A 17,870-nucleotide genomic window follows, 5' to 3' on the forward strand; every position below is an offset into this window, starting at 1 on the left:
ACCTCCTGAGTAGCTGGGATTATAGGCGTGCACCACCACGCCCTGGCTAATTTTTATATTTTTAGTAGAGATGGGGTTTCACCATGTTGGTAAGGCTGGTCTCGAACTCCTGACCTTGTGATTCACCCACCTCGGCCTCCCAAAGTGCTGTGATTACAGGTGTGAACCACTGTGCCTGGCAATCACACACACACACACACACACACACATTTTTTTTTTCTTTTTTTTGAGACAGGGTCACACACTGTCACCCAGGCTGGAGTGCAGTGGCATGATCTTGGCTCACTGCAATCTCTGCCTCCCGGGTTCAGGTGATTCTCTTGCCTCAGCCTCTCAAGTAGCTGGGACTACAGGCACATGGCACCATGCCTGGCTAATATTTGTATTTTTAGTAGAGATGGAGTTTCCCCATGTTGGCCAGGCTGGTCTTGAACTCCTGACCTCAAGTGATCAGCCCACTTTGGCCTCACAAAGGGCAGGGTTTACAGGTGTGAGCCACTGCATCTAGCTACATAAGTATATTGATGGAGAAAGAGCATTTGACAAAATTTAGCTCCCATTTGTGATAAAAGTGCTCAGAAAAATAGGAACAGAGAAGGACTTCTTCAATTTGATAAAGAATATTTACAAAAAGTCTACAGCTGACTGGGCATAGTGGCTCATGCCTATAACCTCAGCACTTTGGGAGGCCGAGATGGGCAGATCACCTGAGTTCAGGAGTTCAAGACCAGCCTGGCCAACTTGGTGAAATCCTGCCTTTACTAAAACTACAAGAATTAGCCAGGCGTGGTGGTGCATGCCTGTAGTCCCAGCTACTTGGGAGGTTGAGGCAGGAGAATCACTTGAATCTGGGAGGCAGGGGTTACAGTGAGCTGAGATTGTGCTATTGCACTCCAGCCTGGGTGACAGGGCGAGACTGTCTCAAAAAAAAAAAACCAAAAAACAAAAAAACTACAGCCAGCATATTTAATGGTGAAAACTGCATGCTTTACACCTTTAGTTTGCTGGGGTTGCTATAACGAAGTACCACAGACTGGTTGGCTTAAGCAACAGAAATTTATTTTCTCATAGTTCTGGAGGCTATAAGGCCAAGATCAAGGTGTCAGCAGGGTTGGTGTCCTCTGAGGCCTCTCTCCTTGACTTGTAGATGACTGCCTTCTCCGTGTCTTCAGGTGGTCTTCCCTTTATGAGTCTGTGTGCTAATCTCTTTTTATAAGGACCCCAGCCATATTAAATTGGGGCCCACCTTAGTGACCTTATCTTAATTTGATTACCTTTTATTTTATTTTTATTTTTATTTATTTTTTTTTGAGACGGAGTCTTGCTCTGTTGCCCAGGCTGGAGTGCAGTGGCCGGATCTCAGCTCACTGCAAGCTCCGCCTCCCGGGTTCAGGCCATTCTCCTGCCTCAGCCTCCCGAGTAGCTGGGACTACAGGCGCCCGCTGCCTCACCCAGCTAGTTTTTTGTGTTTTTTAATAGAGACGGGGTTTCACCGTGTTAGCCAGGATGGTCTCGATCTCCTGACCTCGTGATCCGCCCATCTCGGCCTCCCAAAGTGCTGGGATTACAGGCTTGAGCCACCGCGCCCGGCCGCTGATTTCCTTTTAAAGACCCCATGTATTAGTCTGTTTTCACACTGTTATAAAGAAATATCTGAGACTGGGTAATTTATAAAGAAAAGAGTTTTTTGTTGTTGTTATTTTTTCTCTTTTTTAAAAAAGCTAGTCAAATTTAGTAGTGGAAGGGATTGTATACCAACTTTAGTGACACTAACGTAGAAAAGAGGTTTAATTGGCTCACGGTTCTGTAGGCTGTATAGGAAGCATGGCAGCTTCTGCTTCTGGGGAGGCCTCAGTAGGCTTCCAATCATGGTGGAAGGCAAAGCAGGAGCAGGCATCTTACGTGGCCTGAGCAGGAGAGGGGTGGTGTGAGGGACAGGAGTGAGGTGCCACACACTATTAAACAACCAGATCTCACGACAATTCACTCACTCACTCACTATCATGAGAGTGATAGCACCGAGGGGATGGTGCTAACCCATTCATGAGAACTCCACCCACATGATCCAATCATTTCTCACCAGGCCCCACTGCCAACAATGGCGATTACAATTCGACGCGAGATTTGAAGGGGACACAGATTCAAATCATATCACCCTATCTCCAGATACAGTCATATTTTGAGGTAAAGGGGACCAGAGCTTTAACATATGAATTTGGGCAGAGGGGTAGGAGGGAAATAATTTTAGCCCATAATATCCTCTAAGATCAGGAATGAAGCAAAGATACCCACTCTTACTCACTCTTGATTCAGTTATAATTTTGGAAGTTCTAGCCAAGGCAATAAGGCAAGTAAAGGAAATAAAAGGCACACAGATGCAAAGGAGGAAATGAAACTGTTCCTATTTGCAGATAATATGATATTCTTGGTGGAAAATCTCAAGGAATCTACAAAAAGAAATCCTAGAACTAGTGAGTTCAGCAAGGTCTCAAGATACAAAATAAACGTACAGAATCAATTGGATTTCTGTATACCAGCAATGAACATGTAGATGCTGGAATTAAAAATATAATATCAGGCTGGGCATGGAAATCCCAGCACTTTTGAAGGCCGAGTTAGGCAGCCATGAGCTCAGGAGTTTAATACAAAAATTAGCCGGGTGTGTTGGTACACTCCTGTTGACCCAGCTACTAGATGGGAGTGGGGGAGGAGGCTGAGATGGGAGGATTGTTTGAGCCCACATGGTTGAGGCTGCAGTGAGCTGTGATCATGCCCTTGCACTCCAGCCTGGGCGACAATACCAATTAAAAAAAATTTTTTTTTATTTTTTAACGAAGTCTTGCTCTGTCGCCCAGGCTGGAGTGTAGTGGCACGATCTTGGCTCACTGCAACCTCTGCCTCCTGGGTTCAAGTGATTCTCTCACCTCAGCCTCCTGAGTAGCAGGGATTACAGTCATGCGCCACCATGCCCGGCTAATTTTTGTATTTTTAGTAGATATGGGGTTTCACCATGTTGACCAGGCTGGTCTCAAGCTCCTGATCTTGTGATCCACACGCCTTGGCCTCCCAAAGGGCTGAGATTACAGGCGTGAGCCACTGTGCCCAGCAGATAATACCATTTATAGTCACTAAAAGCAGAAAAGACTGGGCGCAGTGTCTCATACCTGTAATCCCAGCACTTTGGGAGGCCAAGGTGGGAGGATCACTTGAGGTCAGGAGTTCAAGACCAGCCTGGCCAAAGGGCAAAAACCCTGTCTCTACTGAAAAAACAAAAATTAGCCAGGTGTGGTGGCTCATGCCTGTAATTCCAGCTACTCGGGAGGCTGAGGCAGGAGAATCACTTGAACCCGGGAGGCAGGGGTTGCAGTGAGCTGAGATTGTGCCACTGCACTCCAGCATGGGTGATGGAGTAAGAGTCTGTCTCAAACAAACAAGCAACCCAGAAAAAAATAAAAATAAAAAAACCAAACTGTAAATCTAACAAAACATGTACAAGATTTGTATGCTGAAAACCACACCATGCTAAAGAAAGAAATCAGCGGCCAGGCGCGGTGGCTCAAGCCTGTCATCCCAGCACTTTGGGAGGCCGAGATGGGCGGATCACGAGGTCAGGAGATCAAGACCATCCTGGCTAACACGGTGAAACCCCGTCTCTACTAAAAACACAAAACAACAACAACAACATCATTAGTCGGGCGCGGTGGCGGGCGCCTGTAGTCCCAGCTACTCAGGAGGCTGAGGCAGGAGAATGGCGTGAACCCGGGAGGCGGAGCTTGCAGTGAGCCGAGATCACGCCACTGCACTCCAGCCTGGGAGACACAGAGAGACTCCGTCTCAAAAAAAAAAAAAAAAAAAAGAAAGAAAGAAATCAAAAGCAGATCTAAATAAATGGAAAGGCATACAGCATTCATGGATTGAAAGACTCAACATAACAAAAATGATAATTCTTCCCAAATTGACATGTAGGTTTAATGCAATTCCTGTAAAAATTCCAACAATTCCTTGTAGTTACAGACAAGTTTATTTAAAAATTTATCAGGAAAGGCAAAAGAACTAGAGTAGATAAAACATTTTTGCAAAAGAAGAATAAAGTAGGAGAAATCAGTCTACCCTATTTCAAGACTTAAATAGCTATTGTAATCACAACTGTGTGGTATTAGCAGAGGGATAGAAAATAGATTAATGGAACAGAACAAAGAACTCAAAAATAGACCAATGTTAATATGCCCAACCGATTAAAAAAAATATTTTTAATAGAGATAGGGTCTTGTGGCTGGGTGTGGTGGCTCACATCTGTAATTCCAGTACTTTGGGAGGCCGAGGTGGGTGGATGACCTGAGGTCAGGAGTTCAAGACAAGCCTGACCAAATGGTGAAACCTTGTCTCCACTAAAAATACAAAAATTAGTTGGGGGTGGTGGCAGGCGCCTGTAATTCCAGCTACTTGGGAGGTCGAGGCAGGGAATTACTTGAACCCAGGAGGCAGAGATTGCAGTGAGCTGAGATTGCGCCACTGCACTCAGCCTGGGGGACAAGAGCAAAACTCTGTCTCAATAAAAAAAATAAAATAAAAAATAGATAGGGTCTCGCTATGTTACCCAGGCTGGTCTTAAACTATTGGGCTCAAGAGATCCTCCTGGTTTGGCCTCCTAAAGTTCTGGGATCACAGGCATGAGCCAACTGATTTTTGGCAAAGATACAAAAGCAACTCAATGGAGGATAGGTAGCCTTTTCAACAAAGGGTGCTAGAGCAAGTAGACATGCATTGGCCAAAAAAACTACCATGATGTAATGACCTAATTCTTTTTTTTTTTTTTTTTGAGATATCTTGGTCTGCTGCCCAGGCCAGAGTGCAATAGCACCATCATAGCTCACTGCAGCCTCATACTCATGGGTTCAAGAGATCCTCCCACCTCAGCCTCCCAAGTAGCTGGAACTATAGGTGTGTGCCACAATGCCTGGCTAATCCTGGCTAATTAAAAAAATTTTTTTTCTAGTGACGAGGTCTCGCTATGTTGCCCAGGCTCTAATTCTCTCTTTTTTTTTTTTTTTTTGAGATGGAGTTTCATTCTTGTTGCCCAGGCTGGAGTGCAATGGTGCAATCTTGGCTCACTGCAACCTCTGCCTCCCGGGTTCAAGTGATTCTTCTGCCTCGGCCTCCCGAGTAGCTGGGATTATAGGCATGTGCAACCTTGCCCAGCTAGTTTTGTATTTTTCGTAGAGATAAGGTTTCTCCATGTTGGTCAGGCTGGTCTTGAACTCCCAACCTCAGGTGATCCACCCACCTTGGCCTCCCAAAGTGCTGGGATTACAGGCATGGGTCACTGCTCCTGGCCCAGGCTCTAATTCTTATACTTTATACAAAAATAAACTCAAAATGGATCACAGACTTAAATATAAAATGTAAAACTGTAATACTTTTAGAAAAAAAAAAGAGAAAATCTTTAGAATCTAGGGCTAGGCGAGGAATTCTTAGATTTGACACTAAAAGCACATTTTTGGGAGGAAAATTGATAAATTGGACTTCATCTAAATTAAAACTATTGTTCTGCCAATGACATTAAGAAGATAAAAAGACAAGCTCAGAGTGGGAGAAAACATTCTACAAAGGACTAGCATCTAGACTATAAAAAGAACTCTGAAAACTCAATACTCAGAAAGAACAATTCACTTAAAACACGGAGCTGGGCACAATGGCTCATGCCTATAATCCTAGCACTTGGGAGGCCGAGGCAGGAGGATTGCTTGAGGCCAGGAGTTTAAGAGCAGCTTGGGCAAACAAAGTAAGACCCTGTCCCTACAAAAATAAAAAAATTAGCCAGGCGTAGTGGTGCTCACCTGTAGTCCTAGCTACTCGGGAAGGATATGCTTCTTGAGCCCAGGAGGTCAAGGCTGCAGTGAACCATGATCATACCACAGCACTTCCGCCTGAACAACAGAGCAAGACTCTGTCTCAAAAAAAAAAAAAAAAAAAGAACATGGGCAAAAGACATGAAGAGACATTTTACCAAAAAAGATGTACAGGTGGAAAATAGGCACAGGAAAAGATGCTCAACAGCATTAACTATTAGTGAAATCCCAATTAAAATCACAATCAGAATGCCTAAAATTAATATTGGCAACAACAAATGTTGGCAAGGATGGGGACAAACTGGATCCACTCATTCATTGTTGGTGAAATTTAAAATGTTATAGCCACTTTAGAAAATAGTTTGGCAGTTTTCTAAAAAACTAAATATGCAACTACCTTACAACTCAGTAATTGTACTCCTGGGTATTGATCCTAGAAATGAAGACTTATGTACAAAAATCTTTACATAAATATTTATAGCAGCTTTATTAGTAAATAGCTAAAAACTTGAAACAACCCAGATGAACGCCAGTGGTCATCATTTAACCTTTGGAGGTCATCTGGTTTGTTTCAAGCTGATACATTCATACTATGGAATTCTACTTAGCAATAGAAAGAGAACTATTGTACACAAAGCCACCTGGATTTATCACCAGAAAATTAAATTCTAAAAGGTTACATATTGTATGATTCCATTTATGTAACATCCTGTGCTGATAAAATTATAGAAATGGACAGACTAATGATTGTGAAGGAAACCAAAATATTTCTCCCCCAAATATTGAGGATTGTTACGTTAAAGGCATTCAAAGTGCCAGAGAACACTCTGCCTCAGCCTCTGTTTGCCTGATGGTGAGACATATATCCTTCCTTACTGGAGACAGCACTTATGTATTGGCACAGAGGAGGGACCAGCAGACACCAGAGGAATCTGGGAACAGATTTTACTGTCTCCCCACATTTTCCCACCTTTTAAAACCCCAGAACTCCAGCTTGGGCAACAGAGCGGGACCTCGTCTCTACAAAAAAAAAAAAAAAAGAAAAAAAAAATTAGCAGGGTGTGGTGGCACATGCCTGTAGTCCTAGCTACTCTGGAGGCTGAGGTGGGAGGATTGCTTGAGGCCAGGAGGTTGAGGCTGCAGTGAGCTATGATGGCGCCAATGCCTCAAACCTGGGCAACAGAGAGAAACCCTGTCATAAATAGATAAAATAAATAAATAACTGACTAGAACTGCTCTCTCCCTTGTCTTGTCACTAGGTAGGATTTATGGTTGTTTGTTAAAATGCTACTTAAGTAAGTTCCCTAAGCCACTGCCTTGAGAGATAAATGCTTTTTTTTTTTTTTTGAGACAGAGTTTCACTCTTGTTCCCCAGGTTGGAGTACAGCCGTATGATCTTAGCTCACTGCAACCTCAGCCTCCTGGGTTCAAGCGATTATCCTGCCTCAGCCTCCCCAGTAGCTGGGACTACAGGTGCCCACCACCACACCTGGCTAATTTTTGTATTTTTAGTAGAGGAGAGGTTTTACCATGTTGCCCAGGCTAGTCTCAAACTCCTGACTTCATTTGATCCACCCACCTCGGTCTCCCAAAGTACTGAGATTATAGGTGTGAGCCACCACACCCGGCCCAGAGAGAGAAATACTTTTGAACAGAGGCCTTTCCCTCATGATGGGTAGATACAGCACACATTGAACTTTTGCTTTTCTGTTCTTTTTTGTTGTTGTTGTTCTTTTCTTTTGAGATGGAGTTTCACTCTTGTTACCCAGGCTGGAGTGCAAATGGCGTGATCTCAGCTCACTGCAACCTCTGCCTCCTGGGTTCAAGTGATTCTCTCACCTCAGCCTCCTGAGTAGCTGGGATTACAGTCATGCGCCACCATGCCCGGCTAATTTTTGTATTTTTAGTAGAGACCGGGTTTCACCATGTTGACCAGACTGGTCTTGAACTCCTGACCTCAGGTAATCCACCTGCCTCAGCTTCCCAAAGTGCTGGGATTACAGGCATGAGCCACCGCACCCCACCTTCTGTTCTTTTTTTTTTTTTTTTCTTTTTTGGGACAAGGTCTCACTCCGATTGATCAGGCTAGAGTGCAGTGGCACAATTTCAACTCACTGCAGTCTTGACCTCCCAGGCTCAGGTGATTCTCAGCCCCCCTGGGAGCTGGGACTACAGGTGCACACCACCACGCCCAACTAAGTTTTGTATTTTTAGTAGAGATGGAGCTTTGCCATGTTGGCCAGCCTGTTCTGGAACTCCTGGCCTCAAGCAATCTGCCTGCCTCTGGCCTCCCAACCTGCTGGGATTACAGGTGTGAGCCACCGCACCCGGGCTGTTTTTCTTCTGTTAATCTGATTTTTATTTTTAGGAGAGTGTCTCAACTATGAACCTATAAAGAGAAAGAAAAGAAATTATATTTTCTTACCTACAATTGCTAGGGGTTAAGGAGAGGGAGAAGGTGGGAGGCAAGTAGATGATGCTATAAAGGACCACCGTTAGGGATCCTTGTGGTGATGGAGCTGTTTTGTGTCTTGACTGTTCATTGTCAGTATTCTGGTTGTGATATTGTGCTATCATTCTGCAAGACGTTACCATTGGGGAAGCTGTGCAAAGGATATAGGAAATCTCTTTGTAGTATTTCTTTCTTTTTTCTTTTTTTTTGTGACGGAGTCTGGCTCTGCCGCCCAGGCTGGAGTGCAGTGGCCGGATCTCAGCTCACTGCAAGTTCCGCCTCCCGGGTTCACGCCATTCTCCTGCCTCAGCCTTCCGAGTAGCTGGGACTACAGGCGCCCGCCACCTCACCCAGCTAGTTTTTTTGTATTTTTTAGTAGAGACGGGGTTTCACCGTGTTAGCCAGGATGGTCTCGATCTCCTGACCTCGTGATCCGCCCGTCTCGGCCTCCCAAAGTGCTGGGATTACAGGCTTGAGCCACCGTGCTCGGCCTGTAGTATTTCTTACAACTCCATATAAATCTATAATAATGTCAAAGGAAAAAGTTCAATTAAAAAAGACAAAATCTGCTTGTTTTGTTCTCTGGCTCCCTTTCTTGGTGTCTGTCTTGGCCTGTTAGAGGGACCTGTTTCTTCTTCTGAGCCCCAGGAACTGTGTCAGTTTACCAGAAAATGTCTCTGGCAACTTTTCTCAATATGTCAAAGAGGACTGCCCTTTGCCAGGCTGGATGGGAAATAGCACAAACATTTCCTTAGCAGATTTCTGTGATATTAAATGGCTAAAGTTGGCAACAGGGACATTTGTCAATTACATCATGATTTCCCATGGGAGTGTCTATGAGAAGAAAATTAGAATTTAGAACTCTCAGTTATGTTCTCCAAAGACTGGGAGGAAGCAAGTGGGGAAGAGGTCAGTAAACAACTCTAAGTGGATTGGCAGCATTTTGCAACCCTACTGTGACTTCATCCTCTCCTGCTCCTGCCCCTATTGGCAGATACATTTGAATTCCGATGGTGGCCTCTAAGAAATCCTTCTTTTAAATTCACTTTTGGTTTGTTCTCTGTAATCCTTGTCATTTTTTTCCATCAGTCCTTGAGTTTTTGAAGTTAACAAATATATGTATATTTGTTAACTAAAAAATATGTATATTTATTACATATGCTGAACTGTCACTTTCACTTGGATGGCATGTAAATTCTCAGTTAATATATTTATGTGTCACCTGTGCCTGAGGAGGTCAAATACATATATGTAATCACATATATATAATGTAATTGTTAACTTAAAAAATCCAGAAGTGAGACAACAAAAAAAATCTACTTTTTTTTTTTTTTTGAGACGGAGGCTCACACTGATGCCCAGCCTGGAATGCAGTGGCGCAATCTCGGCTCACTGCAACCTCCACCTCCCAGATTCAAGCGATTCTCCTGCCTCAGCCTCCCAAGTAGCTGGGATTACAGGCTCCTGCCACCATGGCCGGCTTTTTTTTTTTTTTTTTTTTTTAGTAGAGACGGGGTTTCACTATGTTGGCCAGGCTGGTCTCGAACGCCTGACCTTGTGATCCACCTGCCTTGGCCTCCCAAAGTGCTGGGATTACAGGCATGAGCCACTGCACCTGGCAAAATCTACATGTTATATATGCTGAACTGTCACTTTCACTTGGATGGCATGTGAATTCTCAATTAACATATTTCTGTATTAAAGACCAGGTATAGTGGCTCATGCCTGTAATCCTAGCAACTTTGGGAGGCCAAGGCAGGAGGATCACTGGAGCCCAGGAATTCAAAGGTACAGTGAACCATGATCATTCCACTGCACTCCAGCCTGGGTCACAGAGCAAGACTCTGTTTTGAAAATCTCTGTCTCTATCTGTATCTCTTATCTATCTATCTGGTTATCATCTATCTATGTGTGTTTATATATCAATAAGTAAATAAAAATTTTAAATGGAAAAAATTAATATATTAATTGCCTTCTCTAGGGTGGTAAAATATGAGTTTTAAAGTAAATTACTTTACTTTTACTAGTTCAAGAGAACTAGTTCCAGCCTCCTGGAAAGTGTCAAGCTGCGGAGGAAAGTTCAGGGCTTTGGGCTCCTAAGACCCTGGGCAGGATGTGAGGCTGCTGGGAGCTGGCTATGGGTTCTGGGGCAGGTTTGCCAAGCTCGGTTTTCTCATTCAGGGGACATTAGAGAGAAACACAGCCCTTGAAGGGTTGCTGTGAGGATCAAGCTATGTATAACATGGGGAAATAATAATAGCTAATAAGTATTGAGTATTCATTATGTGCCAAGCATTGTTCCAATCAACTCACTCAGTTGTCTTCACCATACTATGAGGTAGGTATAATCAGCATCATTTTATAGATTAAAAACTTAGGCACCAAAAATTTATGCTACCTTCCCAAGATTACACAGCTAGTTAAGTGGTGGAGTCTGGATCTCATGCATGCAATTAGTCACCTAGGCACATCGATCATAAAGAAATATTGATTCTTCCCCTCTTTTTTTAACCTAAGATAAGCTTCTTGAATTGGAATTTATTTGCAAAGTGGGGGATATAGTGTCCTTCCACATCAGAAGGAATGAACTCAGGAAATAGCTAATTAATAATGAGCACAACTTCTTAGATTTAATGATGCAATAATAAATTATGTACTAGCAGAATTTTCTAGCTAGTGCTAATGAATAGATGTTTTAAAATTTTTTATGTAAAAATCTTTGACCAAAGCAACTGGAGAATAAATGATTATAAAATCAGAACAGGTAAAATATTGCAGGAAAGGGAATTCCCATTAATGTGTGTGTGTGTGTGTGTGTGTGAATTCCCGTTTATTGAACATCTGTTATGGTCGGATATAACAGATGATTTATCTGATTTATGAACCTGGTTTTGTTTAATTTCCCTAACATTTCTGAGACACAGAGATTATACTGGTGTGTGGATGAGGAAACTGCTTCATTGAGACTAAGAAACCTGTTTAACGAGTGATGGAGCCAACATTCAAACAAGTATTGGACTCCTAAAGTGATACCTTCCACGTCATCTCTGCCTCTTCCAGGAATCACCTGGCATGTTCCCAAAGACTCTGCCAAGATTTGCAAGTCATGAAGTGTCTTTGGCTGGGATTTTCAGTGCCTGTGCATAGGCCATTTCCAGGAAACCTTGCTCTTAAGTATAGCTGTTGAATGAATGGGTGCAAGAGGAGGTTCTCTTCCCCTCTGAGCCAGGATAAAGGCTTGACCTTGCTATTCTATTACTATAGGCACTGACATTCTGCTGTTTTCTCTGAATTTAGCAATGGTCCAAACTTCAGACTGAATTCCATTCCCCTTCATATTTTATTTTTACTATTTTTATTTTTAAACTTTTCAGAGACAGAGTCTTGCTGTCACCCAGTCTGGAGTGTGGTGGCACCCATTGTTACCAGAAAGGGGTCCCGATCCAGACCCCAAGAGAGGATTCTTGGATCTCATGCAAGAAATAACTCAACGCAAGTCTGCAGTGCAAAGAAAAAGCAAGTTTACTAAGAAAGTAAAGTGGTGAGAGAACAGCTACTCCATAGGCAGAGTAGGGCGTTCCTGAAAGTAAGGGGAAGAACACATCCACCCTAGGTACAACACTCGTGTATATATATATATACTCATATAGAAGTGTGTATATATATATTTGTATAGAAGTGTATATATATATATACTCGTATAGAAGTGTATATATATATGAGTATATATATATGAGATAAAAAAAGGTCATGGGGAGACGTGCTCTGCTATGAGGGTTTGTGATAAAGAATTAATTTTCTTAATTATGATATTTTACAAGAATCAATATTATTATCTTTAAAACAAAATTTGGGACAGGCACGGTGGCTCACGCCTGTAATCCCAGCACTTTGGGAGGCTGAGGCAGGGGATCATGAAGTCAGAAGATCAAGACCATCCTGGCTGACACAGTGAAACCCCGTCACTACTAAAAATACAAAAAATTAGCCGGGCGTGGTGGCAGGCGCCTGTAGTCTCAGCTACTCGGGAGGCTGAGGCAGGAATATTGCTTGAACTCAGGAGCGGAGCTTGCAGTGAGCCACTGCACTCCAGCCTGGGGGACAGAATGAGACTCCATCTCAAATAATAATAATAATAAATAAATAAATAAATAAAGCAAAATTCGGAATGCCTTTGTTCTGAAGATATCAAGATATCAGGACACAAGTCTGGGTCTGTTTAGTAAGCTATCCATCTGTTCCCTTAACTGTAAACACCTAGAGGCTAGGAATGCCTAACTTTCTGGGAATGCAGCCCAGCAAGTCCCAGCCTCATTTTCCTAGTCCTCACTCAAGATGGAGTTGCTCTGGTTTGAACACCTCTGACACCATCATAGCAAACCTGAACTCCTGGGCTCAAGTGATACTTCTGCCTCAGCCTCCTGAGTAGCTGGGAATACAGGCTCATGTGACCACACCCAGCTAACTTGATAACATTTTCTTTCATAGAGATGGGGGTCTCACTATAATGCCCTGGCTTCTGTTTCACTTCAATGCACACAGGCCTGGGGTCACTGGAAGACTCATTTGGTAGGCTGTACTGGGGATTATTTAGATGAGCCACCACGAAGCCTTCTGGAAAAGAATTTGTCTCCAGGTTAAAGGGCGTCAAGGCACCCGAGCATGATGTAAGCCTTTGCTTCAGGATCGGATGGGGAATTCTTTTTTTTCTTTTTGCCAACCCCAGTCTTGAGCTCTAGGAAGCAGGGACTGGGAGTAAAAACCGAAAGAACTAATTGATTGAAATCTCTGTGATCAGAACCAAAATATCATATCTGACAACACATAGGTGGCTTTGAGGCACACAGAGGCCTCAGCAGCTCATTGCTGCAGGGAGCCGCACCCCAGAGGCAGGAAATATATGTCTTAGAGGGCTGAGAGGGCTCAGGTTTGCCCATGGGAGGCATACGCTGGGACTCCTGGAACCCTGGACGGGTGGGGGTCTGGAACTGAGTTTGAAGGACCCACAACAGCAGGTGGAGCAGATTCAAAGGGATAGTTCTGATATTAACACACCAATCCCATTTATACCCCCAAGTCGGTATGATGTGCTTTTAGAATACCCCTTATCTCTAGAGATGTAATTTATGACCTCTTAATCTAATGGAGAATACATTAGACAGATGTTAATTAAACAATCTCACAAATATGTTACTTCAAGCGGTGACAAATCCCATGAAGGAGAAATACAGGGTGTCCTGCTGGTATATAGAGGGGAATCTGATCTGGCCTGGGGTGTGTGTGAGAGAGAATAATAAGGAAGGGGCTTCCTGGGGATGTGATGTTTGCACTGGGGAGGGGGGGATGGAAAGGTTGTGAAGCGGATGTGACCAGGTCAAATAAATGACAAACTGAGGGAGGGGAAGCAGAACTCATGAGATGTTTCTTCTCTGATTTGCATTTTTAAATGGAGAGTTGCATTTGTGGAAGCAGAAGTTAGTGCTTGAAGGGTCTGTCTTGCACAGTTGGTCAGCTCTGTTTTTCAACGCATGTGGAGTGGGAGGGGCGCAGTATCCAATAACTAGGACTCTAATTATGCCTCAGTCACCAACCACATGTAGGATTTTAAGCAGATTTCTTTTTATTTTTCTTTTTGAGATTGAGTCTCGCTCTGCCACTCAGGCTGGAGTACAGTGGCACGATCTTGGCTCACTGCAACGTCCACCTCCCGGGTTCAAGCGATTCTCCTGCCTCAGGCTCCCAAGTAGCTGGGATTATAGGTGCCCACCATCACGCCGGGCTAATTTTTTGTATTTTTAGTAGAGACAGGGTTTCACCATGTTTGCCAGGCTGGTTTTGAACTCCTGACCTCAAGTGATCTGCCTGCCTCGGCCTCCCAATGTGCTGGGATTACAGGTGTGAGCCACCATGCCCGGGTGAGATTTTATTTTAATTTTATTTATTTTATTTATTTTTTTGAGACAGAGTTTTGCTCTTGTTGCCCAGGCTGGAGTGCTATGACATGATCTCGGCTCACTGCAACCTCTGCCTTCTGGGTTCAAGCAATTCTCCTGCCTCAGCCTCCTGAGTAGCTGGGATTACATGCATGCACCACCACACCCAGTTAATATTATATTTTCAGTAGAGATGGGGTTTCACCTTATTGGTTAGGCTGGTCTCGAACTCCTGACCTCACATAATCCACCTGCCTCGGCCTCCCAAAGTGCTGGGATTACAGGTGTGAGCCACCTGCCCTGCCTGGCTGAGATTTTATAACCTCCATTTTTCTATCTGTAGAAAAGGGCAGAGGATTGGGTGGAGTCCGCCAGATGATCTCTACCATTCCTTCCGGTGCTTAAAAAAAAAAAAAAATCTAAGAGTAGTTTTTAAAGAACCCTCTGTTATTTCATCGTTAGAGAATGTGTTTGTTAACTTTTTAACTCCTCGCAAGTGCCCGATCTTTCCTGTTCACTCTCAGAGTAGGCCTTAGGAGAATAGAGTTTATTTTGTTATTATGTGAGGTCTTATTATTTTATTTGACATATTGACACATACCTTCTTCCATTTACTCAACACCTGGGCCAGGTGCTGAGCAGTCAAAGGAGAAATGGATCTGTTGGTGCTTCCCTCCCTCTGAGTCCACTGTCAACTTGGAAGACACACATGGAATTGGATTATTGCAATAGAAAGTAATAAATGCTTTGCTAAAGATATATAGACAGTATTAAGAGAGAATATAGGAAGGCCAGATAATCCATATATGAGTAGTATAATGGGTTAAACTTGAGATATAAAAAAGCGGGCAGGAGGCCTCAATTCCAGCACTTTGGGAGACTGAGGTGGGCGGATCACCTGAGGTCAGGAGTTCAAGACCAGCCTGGCCAACATCGTGAAACTCCATCTCTACAAAAAATACAAAAATCAGCCGGGGGGTGGGGGGTGGTGGCGGGCACCTGTAATCCCAGCTACTGAGGAAGCTGAGGCAGGAGAATCGCTTGAACCTGGGAGGCGGAGGTTGCAGTGAGCCAACATTGTGCCCCTGCACTCCAGCCTGGGTGACAGGGTGAGACATCATCTTAAAAAAAAAAAAAAAGTAAGCAGGTAAAACATGGTAGATACTTAGTAAATGGATGTGACTGAATGAATAAATTGTTGGCCAAAAAAAAAAAAAAAAAAGCCAAATTCTGTAAAATATTTGAAGAGATTTATTCTGAGCTAAAGGTGAGGACCATGACCTGTGACAGTGCCAGGAGGTCATGAGAACATGTGCCCAGAGTGGTTGGGTTACAGTGTAATTCTATACATTTTAGGGAGACAGATGTTACAGCCAAAGACATAAATCAATACATGTAAGGTTTATATTGGTTCAGCCCAGAAAGGTGAGACATCTTGGGGCAGGGGTGGGGGCGGGGGTGGGGGGCCAGGCGTGACTTCCAGGTTATAGGTAGATTCAAAGATTTCCTGATTGACAATTGGTTGAAAGAGTTAAGTTTTGCCTAAAGAGTTGAAATCAACAGAGATAAATGTTTGGAGGTAAGATAAGAGAGGTTGTGGAAGCCAAGGTTCTTTTTTTTTTTTTGATGGAGACAGAGTCTTGCTATGTTGCCTAAGCTGGTTTTGAGCCCTTGGGCTCAAGTGATCCTCCCGCCTCAGCCTCCCAAAGTGCTGGGATTACAGGTATCAGCCACCAGGTGGCCAACATTCTTGTTATGTAGGTGAAGCTTCCAGGTAGCAGGCTACAGAGAGAATCGATGGTAAATGTCTCTCATCATACCTTAAAAGGTGCCAGACTCTTAGTTGAACCTCTCTTGGATCAGGAGAAGACCTGGAAAGGGAAGGGAATTCTCTACCGAATATACATTTTCCCCACAAGAGAGGGCTGTGCAGGGCTATTTCAAAATATGTCAAATAAATATATTTTAGGGCAAAATACTTTATTTCTCTCAGGGCCTAGTATCTGTCATGCGATGCTATACGAGAGGCACGTTGGAATTTGGTATCTTATTGCTACAGAGTCTGTTTTTCAGTGGCAGAGTTTTAACATTTTTAAATTTATTTCTAACTTTTATTTTAGGTTCAGGGGGTATGTATGCAGATTATATGAGTGAATTGTGTCAGTCTTAAGATATCATCTGTTTTTTGTTTGTTTGTTTGTTTTGTTTTTTTGAGACAGAGTCTCACTCTGTTGCCAGGCTGGAGTGCAGTGGCATAATCTCGGCTTACTGCAACCTCCGCCTCCTGGGTTCAAGTGATTCTCCTGCCTCAGCCTCCTGAGTAGCTGGAACTGCAGGCACGTGCCACCACGCCCAGCTAATTTTTGTATTTTTAGGAGAGACAGGGTTTCATCATATTGGCCAGGATGGTCTTGATCTCTTGACCTCGTGATCTGCCTGCCTTGGCCTCCCAAAGTGCTGGGATTACAGGCATGAGCCACCGTGCCCAGCCTAAAATCTCTGTTTTAATGTTAATGCTGGTCAGTTGTGCCTGAATTCCAAAGGCAGGAGAGCATAATGAGGTATATCCGGTTCCCCCTCCCCACCATAGCCTGAATTAGTTTTTCAGCTTTCTGTAGAATCCCTTTGGCTGAGAGGAAGGGTCCATTCAGCCAGCTGGGGGGCTTAGAATTTTATTTTTGGTTTACAAAATGAATCATATTGCTGTTATTCTAACTTTGAATTGCTAGATGGCTGATGCCAGACCCTTATTATTATTCTTTCATGTCATAGAAGAAGAAAATTAATAATGGTTGCAATTGTTATGATTCTAAGGAACAACGAGGCACTGTATACATTCACATGGGTTATGTTTACTTGCACTACATTTTTTCCCCTTAACTTTTCATTACGTGTTTGTGGCTACCATTAATCTTAACTCCCAGAGACTAGAAGGACTGCTTTTAGCCATTTTCATCTTATTGTATTAAATCTTAGAAAGGAATGAGTTCCTTGTATATAACACAAGAGACAGATAGGAGACTAAAACCTGAGGTAGAAAAATTCAATAAAAGTTTCCTCCCAGAGGATGGGAACCCTAGAGGGAGGTGATATGAATCTGTGAAATGATGCAGTCATTACTGAGCTATGGAGATAGCAAGTTTGAAGGCTTGGAGTTTTTCTGTCTCTCTTTAATTTGTACTGAACACTTGCTATAGTAAAAAATGGGATTGGAAGCTCTAAGTGCAAATCATCAACCTCAGAAGAAAAATGTTACTTTTATGCTGTCCATTAAAACATTTACCTGCTCCATATGCTCCAGCACTTACCCGAGAAAGAGGAATTTGCCCAATGAAAATTGAGAGCACATTTCTGAAAAATTGTTTTCCATAAATCTTGCAAATTGCTGTGCTCAAATATGCTAGGTTGTAGCCAGACTGACCTCTGGGGAGCGATTATCAGGGAAATAACCATGAACAGCAATAAGATCATGCACCGACCTGACTAGCAACACCAGGATGTGACCTTTTTGTGCAGGACGCATTCATGTGGGCCCGCCTGAATTGCCAGGAGCACGGTAATTAATGGGGCACCAGAGAACAGCTTCTTCTCTATGAGCTGCTAATTAGTCCTCCTGGAGACACATATCCCGAATCA

The sequence above is a fragment of the Papio anubis genome, chromosome 3 (assembly GCF_008728515.1).
Source record: "Papio anubis isolate 15944 chromosome 3, Panubis1.0, whole genome shotgun sequence".
In the NCBI taxonomy this organism is placed as follows: Eukaryota; Metazoa; Chordata; class Mammalia; order Primates; family Cercopithecidae; genus Papio; species Papio anubis.